The following is a 16,243-nucleotide window of genomic DNA, read 5'->3' on the forward strand; positions in this document are numbered from 1 at the left end:
CGTACATTTACGATTAAGGGAATGGAAGAGAAAGAAAGAGGACGTTCCGTCCTCGAAACTTTAGCCGGAATTTTAATTTCCCAGAGACCTAATCCCATCCCTGCATCAAAGCGTACCCGCATTCACGTATCTAATTAAGAGAGACGGTCGAGAAGAGCTACTAATCGCAAACTTTTCTACTCTCTTATTTTTCTCAGTTCCAGCATAAAATAATTTCTTCCACCTATGAAGGAATTCTTTCCAAGAGAACCTGACAAACTTTGGAAACGTATTCGCAAACATCGTTGTCGTTCGACATTCGCAACGAACTATTCCGCATAACAACGTTTTATCCCTAACATCCTGATGTCCCTCCTCGCATCGGACGCAATCCAAACGACAAGGTCGTCGTCTTGCATCTAAATAAATTATGATTTTAATTTGCTAAATCGAGAGTAATCGAAACGATGCTTTTACGTAAGAGTAAACAATGAGATCAAGGGGGGGAGAGAGAGAAAAGCAAAAATAAAAAAAAAAAAAAGAAAAAAAAAAGGGCAAAGATAATAATGGCGCCGACGTCTTTCTTGGCAGGACAAGACGTATAGAGGCGGCCGTGTTTGAGCTTGCCGATCGAGTTATATCCGGAACGTTGTTATCTCGAGTTATATCGAGAGTACAAGCGAAAATAGGTTGAAATCTTGCACCGTACTAATTTAGGGCGTGGTACCGGTGCCTGTTGGTGGCTCGTAAAAGAGAGGAAAATGACAAGTCGTGTCGATAGGCCCCCCCCCCCCCCCCCTCCCCATCGATCGAAAACTTTGCCGACGTTGACCCGATTGCGTCGATTTAACTCATGACGCGTGTATTTTTTTTTTTTTTCCTTTTTACCCAAAGCTACCAAAAGTGCGCTTTTTTCCTTCTATCTCGATCGAGCTCGTTAACTCTATAACAATTAGGAATCAACGTCGATGAGAGATCGCATAGATGCACCAGGTGACGACGGTGGTAGCAACGACAGAGAACGGCGAAGCTCGAGCGTACTCCCACTCTCCTTCTCGGTTCAACGTCGATCTTCCGCCATAATGGTCAGAGCACAGTCAATGTTCGGCAGCTGTTGCTTTTCCTCGCACACGACTACATATATCTTGTTAAAGCTGGTTTAACGTCCTCCTTACACACTCCCCTCTCGTGCCAAGGTAGACCGTTTCTTCCTCGAGATTCATTCTCGATGCGGTCTGAAGGACTACGAGCTGTTTCCACGAGACTAGAGCGTGTGTGTGTGTGTGAGTGAGAGAGAGGAGACGTATCGTATCATCGGCAAGGAGCGCAACAACGGGTCACCGAGCAGCAGCAGCAGCAGCAGCAGCCATATCGTCAGTGGCCGCTAGCAACGTCATCGACAACACAACACACATACATACACCATGTGTCCTCGCGACAAAGAGCTCATTCAACGGCGGACAATGGGCCTCCTCTCCCTTCTCTCTCGGCTTACAACAGCACCGTTCGTGTCGTGCTTCACAACACCGACTTGAAAACCGAAAACTGGAAGAGAGATTGCCAATGGGTTTCGATGGATTTTTTAGATACTCGTGTACACATATTTCGCTCGGATAAACTTTAAAAGATAAAGATGGAGAAGAACATATGAATGCCATAAATGGTCAGATCGTTGATCCTTCAAGACGGTTGATGGATGGCCGAGGATTCATCAAGACCGTTCATTGAACGACTGGCACAAAAATAAAGAAAGACAACTAGAGCGAGAGAGAGAGAGAGAGAGAGAGCATCGCGTGCCGAGCCTTATGAACGACGACGACGAAGATACGTCTGGTGCATCCCAATCGTGGTTGGCCTTCGCTCTTTGAATGAGAACCATCGTGCCGTTAGCAATTTAGCAAAGCTCGCTGTCGGCAACAACGAAGCTCCTTCAGGATGAACGAACCGAGAAAAAGAGAGAAGTTGGTCTCTCTTTTCTCGTTTCTTCGCTCTGAGACTCCTCTCACGAGACGAAAAACGAGAAGAGAAACGCACGATGGTCCTCCATATATCTCTCTTTCTCTTTCTTCCGTACGTGCAGAAATAAGAGAGAGAGAGAGAGAGAGAGAGAGAGAGGGAAAGAGAGAGAGAAGCTACTATCTCTTGCGATGCCAGTTCAGAGTTTCGTCTGGTAAAAGCGAGCTACTCGAGAAAGGGTGTGGCTTGCTTGTGTTGCACGAAGGAGGAATATATCTCTAGGTGCATACACGCGCGCTCACACACACACACACACACGCACGCAGATGTATAATATACGTGGAAGAGGACGAGTGGTGCTCGAGGTGAACCGCGAGATGAGAGGAAAGGTGCCGTCTGCTCGGACTAAACTGCTTGTTTTCAACGAAGTAGGAGAAGTAGCTTTACCTTCAAAGCGACCGCTCCTGACCACGGACTCGATTTTATTGGTTGAGTACGACGTTGCCTCCGGTGGCTCTAGAGAGACACGCTCGCGAGTTCTCCGATGATAGTCTTACGACGAGCGCTCTCCTTTATCCCCCTGGTAAATTGGCCTTTATTGTTTCTCAAATAGACGCATGCACGTGCAATATTTATCGTAGAACAAACGAATAAAATCAAGAAACTAGATTCAAAGAATAGTTATATCTCTAAGTCCCTTTTTCTTCATTAAAGTCACGCATGACCTGTTGCTCTCTCTGTCGCAACACGATGTGGCAAACCGGCCCCGTGAGTGTGACTCTAAAACGGCAGACATTTCGTGACACGTTGCAGCATCGAAGGTTAGACTCGTTAAAATCTTAATTACTCTCTCTCCAACACGCAAACGTTCTCCTTTTAAATGCGACAAAAACTTTACGATGTCGAGTGCGAACTACAATATATATCGAAAGAAATCTCTCTCGACGAATACGCATGCACGCATTTTTATATGAATAACTTATTTGTACGTAATATAATGAATAAAGAGTAAACGATAAATCCCGTCAGATAGGATAATCAAAAGCTCTTTAGATGCGTAAGCGAACAAAGTTTCTCTCAACCAAACGATCTCACGAGTGACCGACTAAACGTTGTGCAATAAGGAAAGTTTGTATTCCGAGGTTCTGCCAACGATTTTAATTAACGATTGCTTTTAACCTTATGGACCACGCGAGCGCTTCGCTCTCGTACTCTCCTCTCTGCTAACTCGAAAACGCGTACTTTCCTTATCGTTCCAATATAGATTTTCACCACTTTCCAATTTCATCTATTTTTCTTTTCCCCCTCCCCAGAAAAAAGAGAGCCGCCCTCGTCGATTCTTCTCGTCTACGGAGATATGCGTTTGGAATTATTTTGAACGGTATTACGCACGACGAGAACTCTACGAACGTTAAATAAAATATAAAGGGTAGCTCGAGGAGTTTCCTTCTGTAGCTTACACATGAAATAAATGAGACAGAGTGCTCGCAGCTGCTGTCTTGCACCTGGCGAGGAAACCTTTCGATCCTTCCAGCTGTAATAAATACAGAAAGAGAGAGAGAGAGAGAGAGAGAGAGAGAGAGAGAGAGAGAGAGAGAGAGAGAGAGAGAGAGAGTTCAGATATCGGAAGGGGCCCTATAATTCCAGGCGAGTCTTCACCGAGCGGAAATTTTCCAAATTTTACGGCTTCGGCGAGTTCTACTCGGCCAAAATGGATCGATTAGATAATTTTTTTTGTTTTGTTTTCTTCGCGAGAAATTTTGCGTAACGCAGAAATAACAAGGAAGAACTTATCGCCGAATCGATTCGGAGCTCTTTCGCCGAGCCAACTTCAAGGCAGAGAAATCAATGAGGTCGCGTGCGTCGCTATTGTATGAAATATTTGCTTAAAGACTCGCGTACGAGTACCCTAGTATTGTCTTGTTCTTTTGTTATCTTTGAGAATAGCGTTGACGAACCTACGTCGAAGGAGCGTACGACGATTGTTAATTAAAGAAACTTTATGAAATAAATCTCCTATCGTTATTGAATATGTCGATGTTTGTATGTACATATATACATTTATATATATATTGTGTGTGTGTGTGTGTATTCTCTACGCATTGGATGAAAAAAAAAAAAAAAAAGAAAAGTTCTTGCAAAATCCTAGTAAAAGTATTTTCCCTTTTTCGACCTTATATTGGAATCGTCTTCGGTATCAGCAACACCGTTGCGCTTTTGACAAAGGAGAATTGAATGGGAATGTGCTGACTGTGACGAGCCCGAGCACACTGAATATTCCGTTTCTTTCTTGATATCGCACTACACAGCGCGCAAAGGAAGAAATGTAAACGTTGAATGCACGTGAGAAATAAAGAGAGGCAGGAATATATATATATATATATATATGTATCATCCGTATAGTAAGTAAGTAAAAAGGTGTAACGAAAAAGGTGTCTGAAGGGGCTTGGAGTACAGCGGCTGCTTCCACCGGGAATGGACGAAATAATGTTAAAGAACATCGCTGAAAATGAATAGGTATATGTATATGTACGTTATACATCTTTTTTGATGAAACGTTTGTGCTTTTTGTTTTCTCTTCGTTCGGGCCAATAATCGCGATCTCTTTTCCACGTCTTATGTATATAAAACGATAGTGTGCACACCGTGAAACCGGAGTAAAGCTTCCAACGACATTGGATTCGTTGGGCATTTTAATCAAGTCGATAAGATGCGCCGTTACGCACAAAAATTCTCCAAATGTAAGGTTAGAATCGGTTAATTGCTAAAATTAATTACAGTCTGGTGGGAACGGAGATAGGCGTTTCACGAATGACGGATTTAATTTGATGAACTTAGTTGGGCCGATCCTCCTCTCTGGAAATAATAACGATGAGTAATGACGATGATAATAACAACAATGATGATAGTAACAATAGAAATAAGAAGAAAGGCGAATTCGTGCTTCGACGGAGATGTACGGAATAAGAGAGAAAGAGAGACGCTGGTAGCAAATAACGAGCGTTTCTCCGCTCAGTCGAGAGAACAAGAATCCGACAATAGTTATCTCGTTATTCGAGACTCGCTGGACCATGTTCCCCGAAGTTACACGCGAAACGCCCAAGGTAAAACACGATCCTGTTGAACTATACGCGAATCGATGCGCCCTAGTAGCACAACGCCATTCTTCTTTTTCTTTTCCTTTCCTCCCCCGGCCCAACTAATCCAAATTCAATGTTGGTACTTTTACCTCGAGTCGATGCGACTACACGCGTAAAGAAATAATAATAATAATAAAAACGTCCGAAGAGGGTAGAGGACATCTTTTTCCATGACCAAAAGGGCGCTCAGAGGAAAATAGCCCATTGGATTATTTACCTCCGGGATAAAATCAATGGCGCGATTCTTTTGAAGGATCACTCACAAACGCTGAATCAAAAAATCACGTAACTTTCAATCAGGTGGTTATTACCAGAGTCGAATGAAAGAAATTCGACGAGTAGGACAGAGAAATTCACGGCGAACGAATCTTTTTTACTTTAATATGCTATACGAATGGAACAAGATTCGCAAGGAATACAATTCCGTTTTGTACGAATTTGACATACAGATGCGCGCGGTGATCGAAAGATCGATGATATTGGTCCCTGTGAGTGAACTCGAAGAAAAAACTTTAACGAAAGGAAAATTTTCTATTGGCAAAGAAAAAATTACGTGCTCGAACGATAATCTAATAGCTTGAAGAAACAATAAAAAGAGAACAATAACGATCGAATTAATTCAGGTCACGGAGGTAGATCCTACTTTCGAAGCAAAACTATCAATCGAGTTACTCAATGTCACAGTCAATGAAATAGTCGATGCTCGACTATTACCAATGATTTTTATATGGTTCAAGTAAATAGGCTAACAATAAAGTTGACTAATTTTTCATTCGATTTCTTATTCGCTCGTTGCCGCCTTTCCTCCTCCCACTCAATCCAATATATATATATATATATATATATATATATATATATATAATTGAACGAAAGAAAGATAAATTTTCATCGAACGAACGCGGATGGTAGGAAGAAGGAGAGGGGCTCATCGCTCGTAAATCGAGAAGAGCGAAGGAGCAAAGTAGGAGAATGCCGCGGTACGAAAAGAGGTTGTGGGTGTGGGGAGGAGAAGAGCAGGCCGTCGCAAGAACGACGGAGAGGTGGAAAGAACGTATGCGGGTTGTGTAGGGGAATAGGAAGAAAGATACGGATGGTTATGGTCTGATAGAAGAAGCGAGAGAGAGAGAGAGAGAGAGAGAGAGAGAGGTGAGGAAAAGATGGAAAGAGTGGCAGGCACACCACGTGCATCGACCGAGGTCTTTGTCACTGGAAACCACCGTACTCGATTTCTCTCTTCCTCTCCGTTTTTCTATTCTTCGTAACGCGAAGCCAAACTTCTCTTATTTCGAAAAATCTTCCAATGAAGATATCGAATTCGAGATCGGGTGAGAAAAATACAGACGCTCGTAACAATAGTATCCTCCTATTACTAACCAACCCCGGCAAGACGCTGTTATATATTCCTTTTCTATTCCACGTAATCGCGATCACGTGCGCCGCTGTACCTCTCTCAACATTCGACAGCTATGCTTAATCCGCCGTACCAGCAGTACGTTCATATTAGCTTCGCAACCTATTTGCCAAGAAAGTAAACGCAAAAGAAAATTTCCCTTTCCTTTTTCTTCTTCTTCTTCTTCTTCTTCTTTGTAGCTCAAACGATTAAGAAAATATATATGACTCGTAAATCTATTCAAAATTGCCAAGATACAAGGGCGTAATATCGAGAAGAGAATTTTTCAAAGTAGAGGAGAGAAAGCCGAACGTTGCCTTTTCTCTCGCTTTCGAGAGCGTCTCTGCCTCCCCCCTCCACTAAGTGGAATACTCCGAAAGAGAGCAATTTGCTTCTAGTTCGCGAACGAGTCACCGTCCAAACTACTAATTACGGCGGTCTCGCGCTTTCCGATAGAAAACAAATGGTCCGATGAACGTTTACTCGCAACGAAACTGCGCGAGCGCGAAGGAGTCCCGATGGAGGGAGAAAGAGAGAGAGAGAGAGAGAGAGATGCAAAGACAGACTACTCTCGCCGTCTGTATGTTTCATCGGTAAAACGAAAAAAGCAACGAGAGAGGACGTATAACGAAAAATTGGATCGTTCGGACGAAAACGTATCCCTGGATAATTATTATTATTATTATTATTATTATTATTATTATTATTATTATTATTATCATCATCATCATCATCATCATCATCATCATCGCCAAGGGAGTTAGAACGAAGTCGTAATTATTCCTTCCGCAATTAATTAACCTAAACGAGCGCGCGAGATTTGACGGACACACACGGTTTAGCCTTTTGCGGTGGGATGTCACTCTCGTGACGGCACTCGAGAGCCATGCGTTCCACTTTATCGGGGATTATCATGCACGAGGGGCTTATCAACGATATACGTGTACACTTTAATCGCTCTCCCTAACGATCATTCGCATCGGAAATTATTTATCGAACGTAACCAAGTTACCTTTACCCGAAAAACGACCATTTCTCCTCCTCTTATGAGAATACTTTGCGATTCTCTCTCTCTCTCTCTCTCTCTCTCTCTCTACCTTTACGAATAAAATTTAACGTTGTCGTCGGTTATCATTGGAGATTGGCACCTTTGATAATCGTATACGTCCACAGATCGAGTCCAATGTCGCTTCTTCCACCGCTGCTCTTAACAATCTCCCCTTAATGGACTTTAATAGCCATCTTCGTCTTCGCATACTTCCGTGTACTCTCGAGAGTCTAGCGAAAATAATCTTTCAAGGCCGATGGCAGACAACGCCGCGCGTCAAGAGCTTCCAAGGATATGCACGGATTATATATCGCAAGATAGTTTCAAGTTTCCCGCCTTAAATTCGTTCCTCCACAAAGATCCGAGCTTTCTCTTTTTTACTTTCTCCATTTTTATTCTAAATTGTCGTAATAGCTTGGAACGAAAACTACCTTATATATTAACTCCGATCGGTTAGATTTTCCTCTCCTACGAGTTACGTTCCAGGCTTTTACGTTGTTTCGGAAAGCAATCACGGTCGACGTAAAAAAAGGCGCGCGCGCAATCGCTACATATTACTTTTTATTCTTCGCAAAAAGAAAAAAAAAAAAAAAAAAAAAAAGAAAGAAAGAAAAAATGGAGAAAATAATCTGTTAGCGCACGTGGCGCTTCAAATCGTCGACGCTACGAAAGAGAGAATAAATGGCGCCAAGCGTAACGGATAGATGGACTTCATTCGCTGTCAAATCGTAACTGCACGAGAAGCAATCGAGCGATTTTATTGATGAAAGAAAAATATACCTGCCCGCATGATAATAAATAAAAGAACGAGGCAGAAAAGTAGAGAGAAGGAGAAAGATGGAAAGTATCGAACGCACCATCTGTTTTTGCGTTGTCAGGACGACGAGTACTACTCGGACGGTTAGAGAAGGAAGGGACGAAGACTGATGCCGATGGCCGCGAAGAAGAGAAAGTAACGTAATCCGCGACACCCTTCGCGTCTTTTCTGCGAATCTCTTCTCCCCCCCCCCCTTACCACGACCGATCTCCGCTTGGCATAACGCGTTGTCACGACGACCGATGAGGAATGTAAAGAAAAACAAAAAAAAAAACAAAAAAAAAAATAAAAACAAAAAAAAAAATAAAAACAAAAAGAAACAAAAAAAAAATAAAAACAAAAAGAAACAAAAAAAAAAACAAAAAAAAACCTACGAAACGAAGAAGAACCAACATAGAAGGAAACGTTCGTTCATTTATATAGAATCGTGCCGTATACATTCCGAGTTCGGAACATTGCACGACTGTTAATGCTTTATTATTTATATACAACCGTGCCGTGCCGTACCATTTAATCGTCTAAATATTTATATACATCGGAGAATGTCCAGAATGCATCTGAGATATAAACGTGCCAATCAGTTTGACAATTAAATGTTTTGGAAAAAGAACCTTCGCGTACTTTTAGAATTACACCAAAAAGTAGAAACAATATTCATAGGCATCAAATGCAAGCGTGATGTATAAAAATCGTGTGACGTATGAAACTATGAAAAACAATTTTGTGCATTTCGTTGCACTTCCACGACGCAACGCACATCTTATATAAACGAATCTTGATCCTTTTCCCACTGGCTAGCTACTACGATATACTACTATGTTATATATTCTCATATAACATACAGCAACGTACGTATTTTCAAAAAAGAAAAAAATAACAAAAGCATTTTGCACAATTTTATTAAGTAACGCGCGCAGTTGGTACGATAGTACGTATTTTTGCCGCTAGTCGAGCACGAAATTCAAATGGCCGAACGCTCGAGAAAGACAAGCTTTGTTTTCTTCGTAATAGATGCGTAGAGAGAGAGAGAGAGAGAGAGAGAGAGAGAGAGAGAGAGAGAGAGAGAGAGAGAGAGAGAGAGAAAGAGAAAGAGAGAGAGGTGTTGTGATTCTTGAAAATGTGCGTGCGTGAGGAGGGGAGGTAACTACGCGACGAGAAGGCAGAAATGAGGAGAAAGCGATAGAAAAAGAGGGTGAGTGCCATCGAGCGAGCAAACTGGGGGAGCCTAGGACGAGAGAGAGAGAGAGAGAGAGAAAGAGAAAAGATGGCAGAAGGGGATAGACAAAGCCTCGACGCGTTGTTCCCAAGTCCGGGCGTACCTCTCGTGTGCGACGAGCATACCTATATACACGCTCGTTTCTTCTACGGTATATACAAGCAAACGATATATCCAAGCAAGAGAAGAAGGGAGAGAAACAAGCGATATTCCTTTTTCGTGCGAGTCGTTCTACGAAAGGAAACAAAGCGTGTAGCGTCTGTATGCCAGGACAGAAGGGAGAGATAAAAGGGAGGGGGGACAGGACGCACGAGGACGAAACGTGCAGGTAGAGGAGCAACGCTTTCTCTCTCTCTCTCTCTCTTTCTCTCGCTCGCTCGCTCGCTCGCTCGCTCTCTCTCATCCGACCGGTCGTCGTAAGACGAAGAGAAGAAAGAAACGAACGAGTCGGAGAGAGAAGAAAAAGAAGACATGCGAAGAGTGAGAGAGGTTACGTCTCGAGGAAAAAAACGACACAAACTCTTGCCCGCGTTTCGTGTGTGTGTGTGTGTGTGTGTGTGTGAGAGAGAGAGAGAGAGAGAGAGAGGATAGGCAGTTGGAAAGAGAAAGAAAGAGATTGTAGTGGTTCGTAGCTTACCCGACTGCCGGGAAGGTCGTGTAAGGAAACATCCTGACTCTTCTTAACTTCCAGGATCCCTGGCTTGCGTTCGGCTTTTCTCTCTCTTTCTCTCTTTCTCTCTCTCTCTCCCTCTCCCTCTCCGTTTCTCCAAGTATCCAGATATCGCGGTGTATCACGATAACGATCGTTATCTCTCGCGTAGCTTTTTTTTCGCTCTAGTTCCTTCTCTCCTTTCCTTTCGACGAAAACGCTGGGCCGAGAGACAAAGTAGCGCGTGGAAAGGAGACGACGCGCACGACGGCTGCGAGGACGACTCGGTAGCAAGTTCAAGGTCTCCGAGAGCACGCGATACGCGACGCGGCTAAAAGGATACCCGGCGAGGAGGGAATAAAGAAAAAGAAAAAAAAGAAAGCAAAAAAACGTTATCGTCGAGAATTCTTCCTTTCTTCTCTCTTCTTGCGGTGGTAACGCACGGAACGAAACGGAACGCGAGAGCCAGCGGGACGCGCGAGACAAAGGACGAAAGGGATCTGCGAGCAGCGCTCTGGCAGCCGCACGCGAAACCAAAGAGAGAAAGAAAGAAGGACAGATGCCGCACGTACTTTTCTCTCTTGCTCCTCGGTCTTTTTTCACAGATAGGCAGGAAGTACACGAGGCACGGTCACACCACTTTTAGGATATTACTTCTTTATCCGTTTCCTCTTTCTTCTCTTTCTCGTCCTATCCTTTGAGGCCTTCTTCTTCTTCTTCTTCTTTCTCGTGTCACGCGTGCGCGAGAGGACGCGCCAAATTTCTCTCTATTTCGATTCTCGTTGACTTTCTCGAAAGGTAGGACCGCGGCGACCACGGTGAGTAAGTGACTCGTTGTTATCGGGTAAAATCGAGGACCGATCGTTGCTTGCTTCGCCCTAAGGACGGACGCACGCACGCACACACACACATACACACCATACACAGACCACACACATATATATATATATATGTGTGTGCGTATATATATATATATATATATTATATAGACACGCGCGCGCGCGCGCGTACGGTCTTAGAACGCAAGAAGAAAACTAGAAGGAAACGCGCGTCCCTGCTTCTCTCTCTCAACGATATGCGTCGACTATGCACTCGCACCGACTGCCGGTGCTCGAGTGGTGGGGGTAGCTCCTGCCTCGCCGGCTAGGCGGCAGTGGCGCCGCGCCGGCTGTCACGAGGGAGGGGGAACGTAGCTCGTTGGCTGAATACGTTTACCGGACGTTGAGCGGGGGTGAGGTTAGAAGGGGGCGCCCCTAGGATAGGTCGAAAGGATGCGGGGGGATGAGCGCGGGACGTGAGCGCACCCTCCAACGCACGACGGCCGTTACGCGTACTAACGGCTCTCTCTCTCTCTCTCTCTCTCTCTCTCTCTCTCTCTCTTCTCGAAGTTTGTTGCGACTTTTAATACATTTTCCGACTCGATATCCTTCTCCTTTTTTTCACAGAATCTAAAAATGGCCGTTATCGTTGGAGCAACGTTGATACGATCAATGACAAAGGGACTTTTCGAAACGAGACAAGTGTCTTATTTTAAGAGCTAAAAGCCGAGCGATCATCGTATACACGAACTGCTAACGAACGTTTCGCATTTTTCTACCAATGGCCATTTTCCCACGGCACGATTGTTATCTGAAAATAACGAGCCGCTTTAAATTCGATATAATAATAAACGATCTATCGACTATGGCGAAACGAACGTAATATTTCTTTGGAATGCGTTCGATCGTAATAGGGAATATCGACGCGTGCCAATAATTCGTAGTACCTCTGCCCTTCGATAGAGGACCCTGTATCGTTAAACAAGCTATAATCCGTTGCGACGGCACTGGCCAAAATTATGACGCGTCCCTTCGGTCGGTAAGCTGTTTGCAAGCTTGATAGAATTAATTAGATATATTTGTACGTGTATATGTTTGCGAACGAAAGCGTGCGCGCGCGCGCGCGCGCGCGATTTACACGGGAAATCTCGCTCGCTCCGTGGAGATCGTTTAATGAAACATTTTTCGCGAACGGAAAGAGTAAACGCAAAACGATGAAATCAGATTTTATTCGTTCGAGACTTTGCGACCGCTACGAGACCGTTAACGCTTCGTCGGACGACGAAGGAGATGACGGCACGTGTTCGCGAAAAAAAGAAAAAAAGAAGATATGAAAAGAAAAGAGAGGGAAGCAAGCGTTCGTTACATGTGGTAAGCGTTCGTGCAAAGAGTAAATAACCAAGTACGTGGGGCGAAACCGGTAAAGCGACGGCGGTGGGTCGACGCCATGAGTTATGCAACCGTAAGACGCATACAGTTCGTGGGTTTATGCGCTCGTAGGAGAACGTTCGACGGAATTATTATCTCTCGGCGAGATATATCGCAACGTCTCTTAGACGAACTACTCTACGAGCCAGCCAATCAACGTCGGATATTTTTTTTATCCTTCTTTCCTTTTCCCTCCGTCCATTTCTTTCTTCCATTTTCTTTCGTGGACCACACGGTAAGCCGATAGGTCACGATCGGAAATAGCTGGCCAACCTCCAAATCGTCGGACAGATTCCGAGCGTGCGAGGAACGTCTCAAGGTGAATGCGTTGACCTTATTCGGTAAATATACGCAACTCTATGCGGTTACGTTGTATCAAGCGAAAAAAGAGAAGAAAGAAATAAAAGCTCGATTCTCAACGAGAGTATAACTTTTCTACTTTGAAATCAACGCCGTCGCGAGATCGTACCTATTCCGATTAAAGATTCCCGCGAAATGGGCGCATACATATGGAAAAGTCGATCGAACGGGGCAAGAAAGACGTCGGAGCGGAATGTAAAAATCGCGCGCGCGCGAAACGAATTCCACTCGAGTCGTTGCGAACAAAAAGCAGGAAGCGTTCACTCGCTGTGTTTCCTCTCTGCAATACGAGCTCCCTTTAAGAGGATTCGTTCGTTCGTTCGAGAGAGAGGGAGAGAGAGAGAGAGAGAGAGAAAGAGAGGAGACACCTGGGGGTGACCCGTTCGACGGCACTCATCGTGCTTCCCTGTCCTTCTAGAGACTGGAATCGCGTCGTTCACCCTCTAGCCACGTGTTTCCCTTTATATTCTCGCTGTATATGTATATATATATATATATATATACTCCCCGATGCATAGGGAGGATGAGGACGGCAGTGCGGTCGTAGCAACTTTATTACGCAAATTCAATTTACCTCGTCTATCGCGTCGCCGAGGAGCAACGAACCGGTAGACGGACTAACGCGCGGAGAGAGTACCAAAGTAGCAAAGTAGCAAAGTTTTCGCGATCAATTTACAAAGATACTAGAGAGCTATCTAAAAAATGACATACCTATTACAGAACGATTAGAACGTTCCAGTGCACGTCGCTGCACTTTTCGCGTTCTCATACGTATACGCGCGTAGGATAGATAGATGCCGCAACTACATCGGCCACGCACATTCGGCCGCGATCGTTAAACCGTGTAACTCGGCCTCGGTGAAAGCTATCTGGGTTATTTTACAAAGGAACTCATCCGAGGGAGCTCTTAACAAGTGCTGCGGGTCGTACAAGAGAGAGAGAGAAAGAGAGATGGAAGAAGGGAATGAAACAAACGCGGTAACGATTTTGTGTCGACAAAGCCGACCGTTTGCAATTTCACCAAATGGAACTTTTCTTTAATACACGGAACGGGAACATAAGTAACGGACGAACATAAAAAATATCCATGTTTCATCAAACGTATCGTTTACGTCGGACAGAGGTGAAAACCGATAGGAAAGATCTCTTCTCGTTTTACAGAGAAAAAAGATAATTACGGGCTTACTATCTTTGCGAGCATTAACTCGCATTGGAATATCGAAAATGAAGGAACGATTAATAGGCGCAGTCGAGTTCGAATTTTAAGCGATCGCCACTGGCAGCTAGCGCCGTTTGAATATCACGGAAATTGAAACTATAAATTCTGCGATCCCATAAATTCCGTGACTTACCGAGCGTAAACTCTGTTCTCTCTCGTGGCTCGAAGAGAGAGAGAGAGAGAGAGAGAGAGAGAGAGAGAGAGAGAGAGAGAGAGAGAGAGAGAGAGAAAGTCGTAAGTACTGTAAAATAACGAGCGCGAGCTAGCTACTACTTCGGAACATTCTCACCTCGAGGCTACGAGCCCGAAAGGCCTCTTACTTACGAAGATTCATTTTATCATTCTCTTCTCGCGTCGCAAACGCGAATAACAGGTAGCTACGTGACAGGAAAGAATTGACTACATAGTTTTCACGAGAAATCTGTTACGTGTAAAAGGATCTTTGTTTTTTACAACCGCATCTACTCTCCTACTAGTCGCTAGCAACGCACTAATTAACATTAGTTCTTTAAAAGTCTTATATTTTTGAGAAGGAAAAAAATTTCTTTCGTAACATTTCGAGGATTCGATTAAGTAAATGTTAACCTGTAAAACGTAAAATGGCGCTCGGTTGATCATCCTTTTGAAGAGGAAGGGAGCGAGAGAGAGAGAGAGAGAGAGAGAGAGAGAGAGAGAGAGAGATCGAAAATGGTTCTCTGGTCGGTAGTAGAACGTATTCTCGTCACGACGAGTTGCACCGGGTGGTACGGCGTGCCAGACACGAGCCGGTCTTTACTACTGGCTGCCACTGCTACTACTACTACTACCACTACATACTCTTCTCACCCTTAGTCTCGTTCGACCTCACCCTTCGTTGCCGGAACACTCACTTAACTTCCATCCTTCCTTCTCTCTCTCTCTCTCTCTCTCTCTCTCTCTCTCTCTCGCTCGCTTGCTCTCCGTTGAGACTTTGCGAGATTTTCCTTCTTATCGCATTTTCCCTCTCTTTCTCGCGCGCTTATCGCTTTCCGCTGCTTTGCGTAATTTTATCCACCACTTACTTGCGACACGTGCTTATAAATACGTAATCGTTGGCTGTCCAACATTATTTTGTTCACTTTTTATCAGATTTTTATCCATTCTCTCTCTCTCTCTCTCTCTCTTACTGCGGTCGTATCGAATCGAAAAGAAAGGAAAGGTGACAAAGCTCAAAGAGCAAAGCTCTGCGCTAAAGAGGTCTTTTATTACGAATCTGTTTGTAAACGGCACAGCCACGAGATCATGTCATTGAGGTATATCTCCTGGCAGAGATATCGTCCGACGCGATCGTTAGCAAAGTTCGTCCTTCGTCGTACCATCGAGTTTCTGGCCCCATTGTCGAGCCCGATACCGTATCGATTCCAAGGAGCTCGAGGTGGGGCTGAAAGTAGAAGAAAGAGAAACGAATGGAGACCCGATGGAAAAGAGAAAACAAGTGGAAACGGAGAGAACGTTGGTTGGAAAAAAGAGAGAAGAATAGTACAAAAGTACGCGGCCCTCTTCGTTACTCTTATCGAAAACCGGAAGCAGTATCGACAGCCCTGAGGTCACTCCGATCGAAGATTTTTCGATTGTTGCCTCTCACGAATACTCTGACAAAAGAAATCGGAGCAAAGTTGGATCTCTAGTTCGGCAAGGGTGGCCCTACCTTGCTCGAGTTTAGAATTATAGCTGAAACGATATCTTGGTTCGAACGTTTCTCGACACTCTTGCTTCCTTTTTATTCTCGCTCCTTTTTCTTCGATCCGATGAATTTATAAAAATCGTAAAAGATTTTAATCGTAAAAACTCTCGCCGTGATTTGACAAGCGCGATTGAATCCGATTAGAAAATCCGATGGAAAAAAAAGAAAAGGAAAACGGAAAAAAAAATTCGCCGTCGAAAGTGGCACGCATCGTTGCGCACGAATTAACACACCGACGCGGCGTACGATTTCCTTTCTCCTAGTCTAATCTTTGTTCCTCTCCGTTAATCACGGAAATGCGACGTTAACGAGCGCGATTACATTTACACGAGCGATTACCACATACAGCGGCCTCCTCCGTGGGTGTGTGCTAATCGTTGCTCCACATCTACGCTCTTACGATCGATTCGATCGACTCGAGATAGAAGCTACGCACACTCCTTGATATTTTTAACATTATTACAATAATCGGATACACCCAACGATATAAAAATCTTTCCTCCTTTTATTAGGAAAAGACG

At 44.2% G+C, this 16,243-nt stretch overlaps 1 long non-coding RNA gene across 1 annotated transcript in view; it reads right to left on the reverse strand.

Annotated features, from left to right (window-relative positions):
• LOC124956254 overlaps positions 1 to 16,243 on the reverse strand; it is a 63,376-nt gene that overhangs the window by 9,487 nt on the left and 37,646 nt on the right. The window contains exon 3 of the long non-coding RNA XR_007103182.1: positions 10,184 to 15,419. This is a non-coding gene — a long non-coding RNA (uncharacterized LOC124956254). The remainder of the gene's footprint in view (positions 1 to 10,183; positions 15,420 to 16,243) is intronic.

The sequence above is a fragment of the Vespa velutina genome, chromosome 21 (genome assembly GCF_912470025.1).
Source record: "Vespa velutina chromosome 21, iVesVel2.1, whole genome shotgun sequence".
NCBI classification, from domain to species: Eukaryota; Metazoa; Arthropoda; class Insecta; order Hymenoptera; family Vespidae; genus Vespa; species Vespa velutina.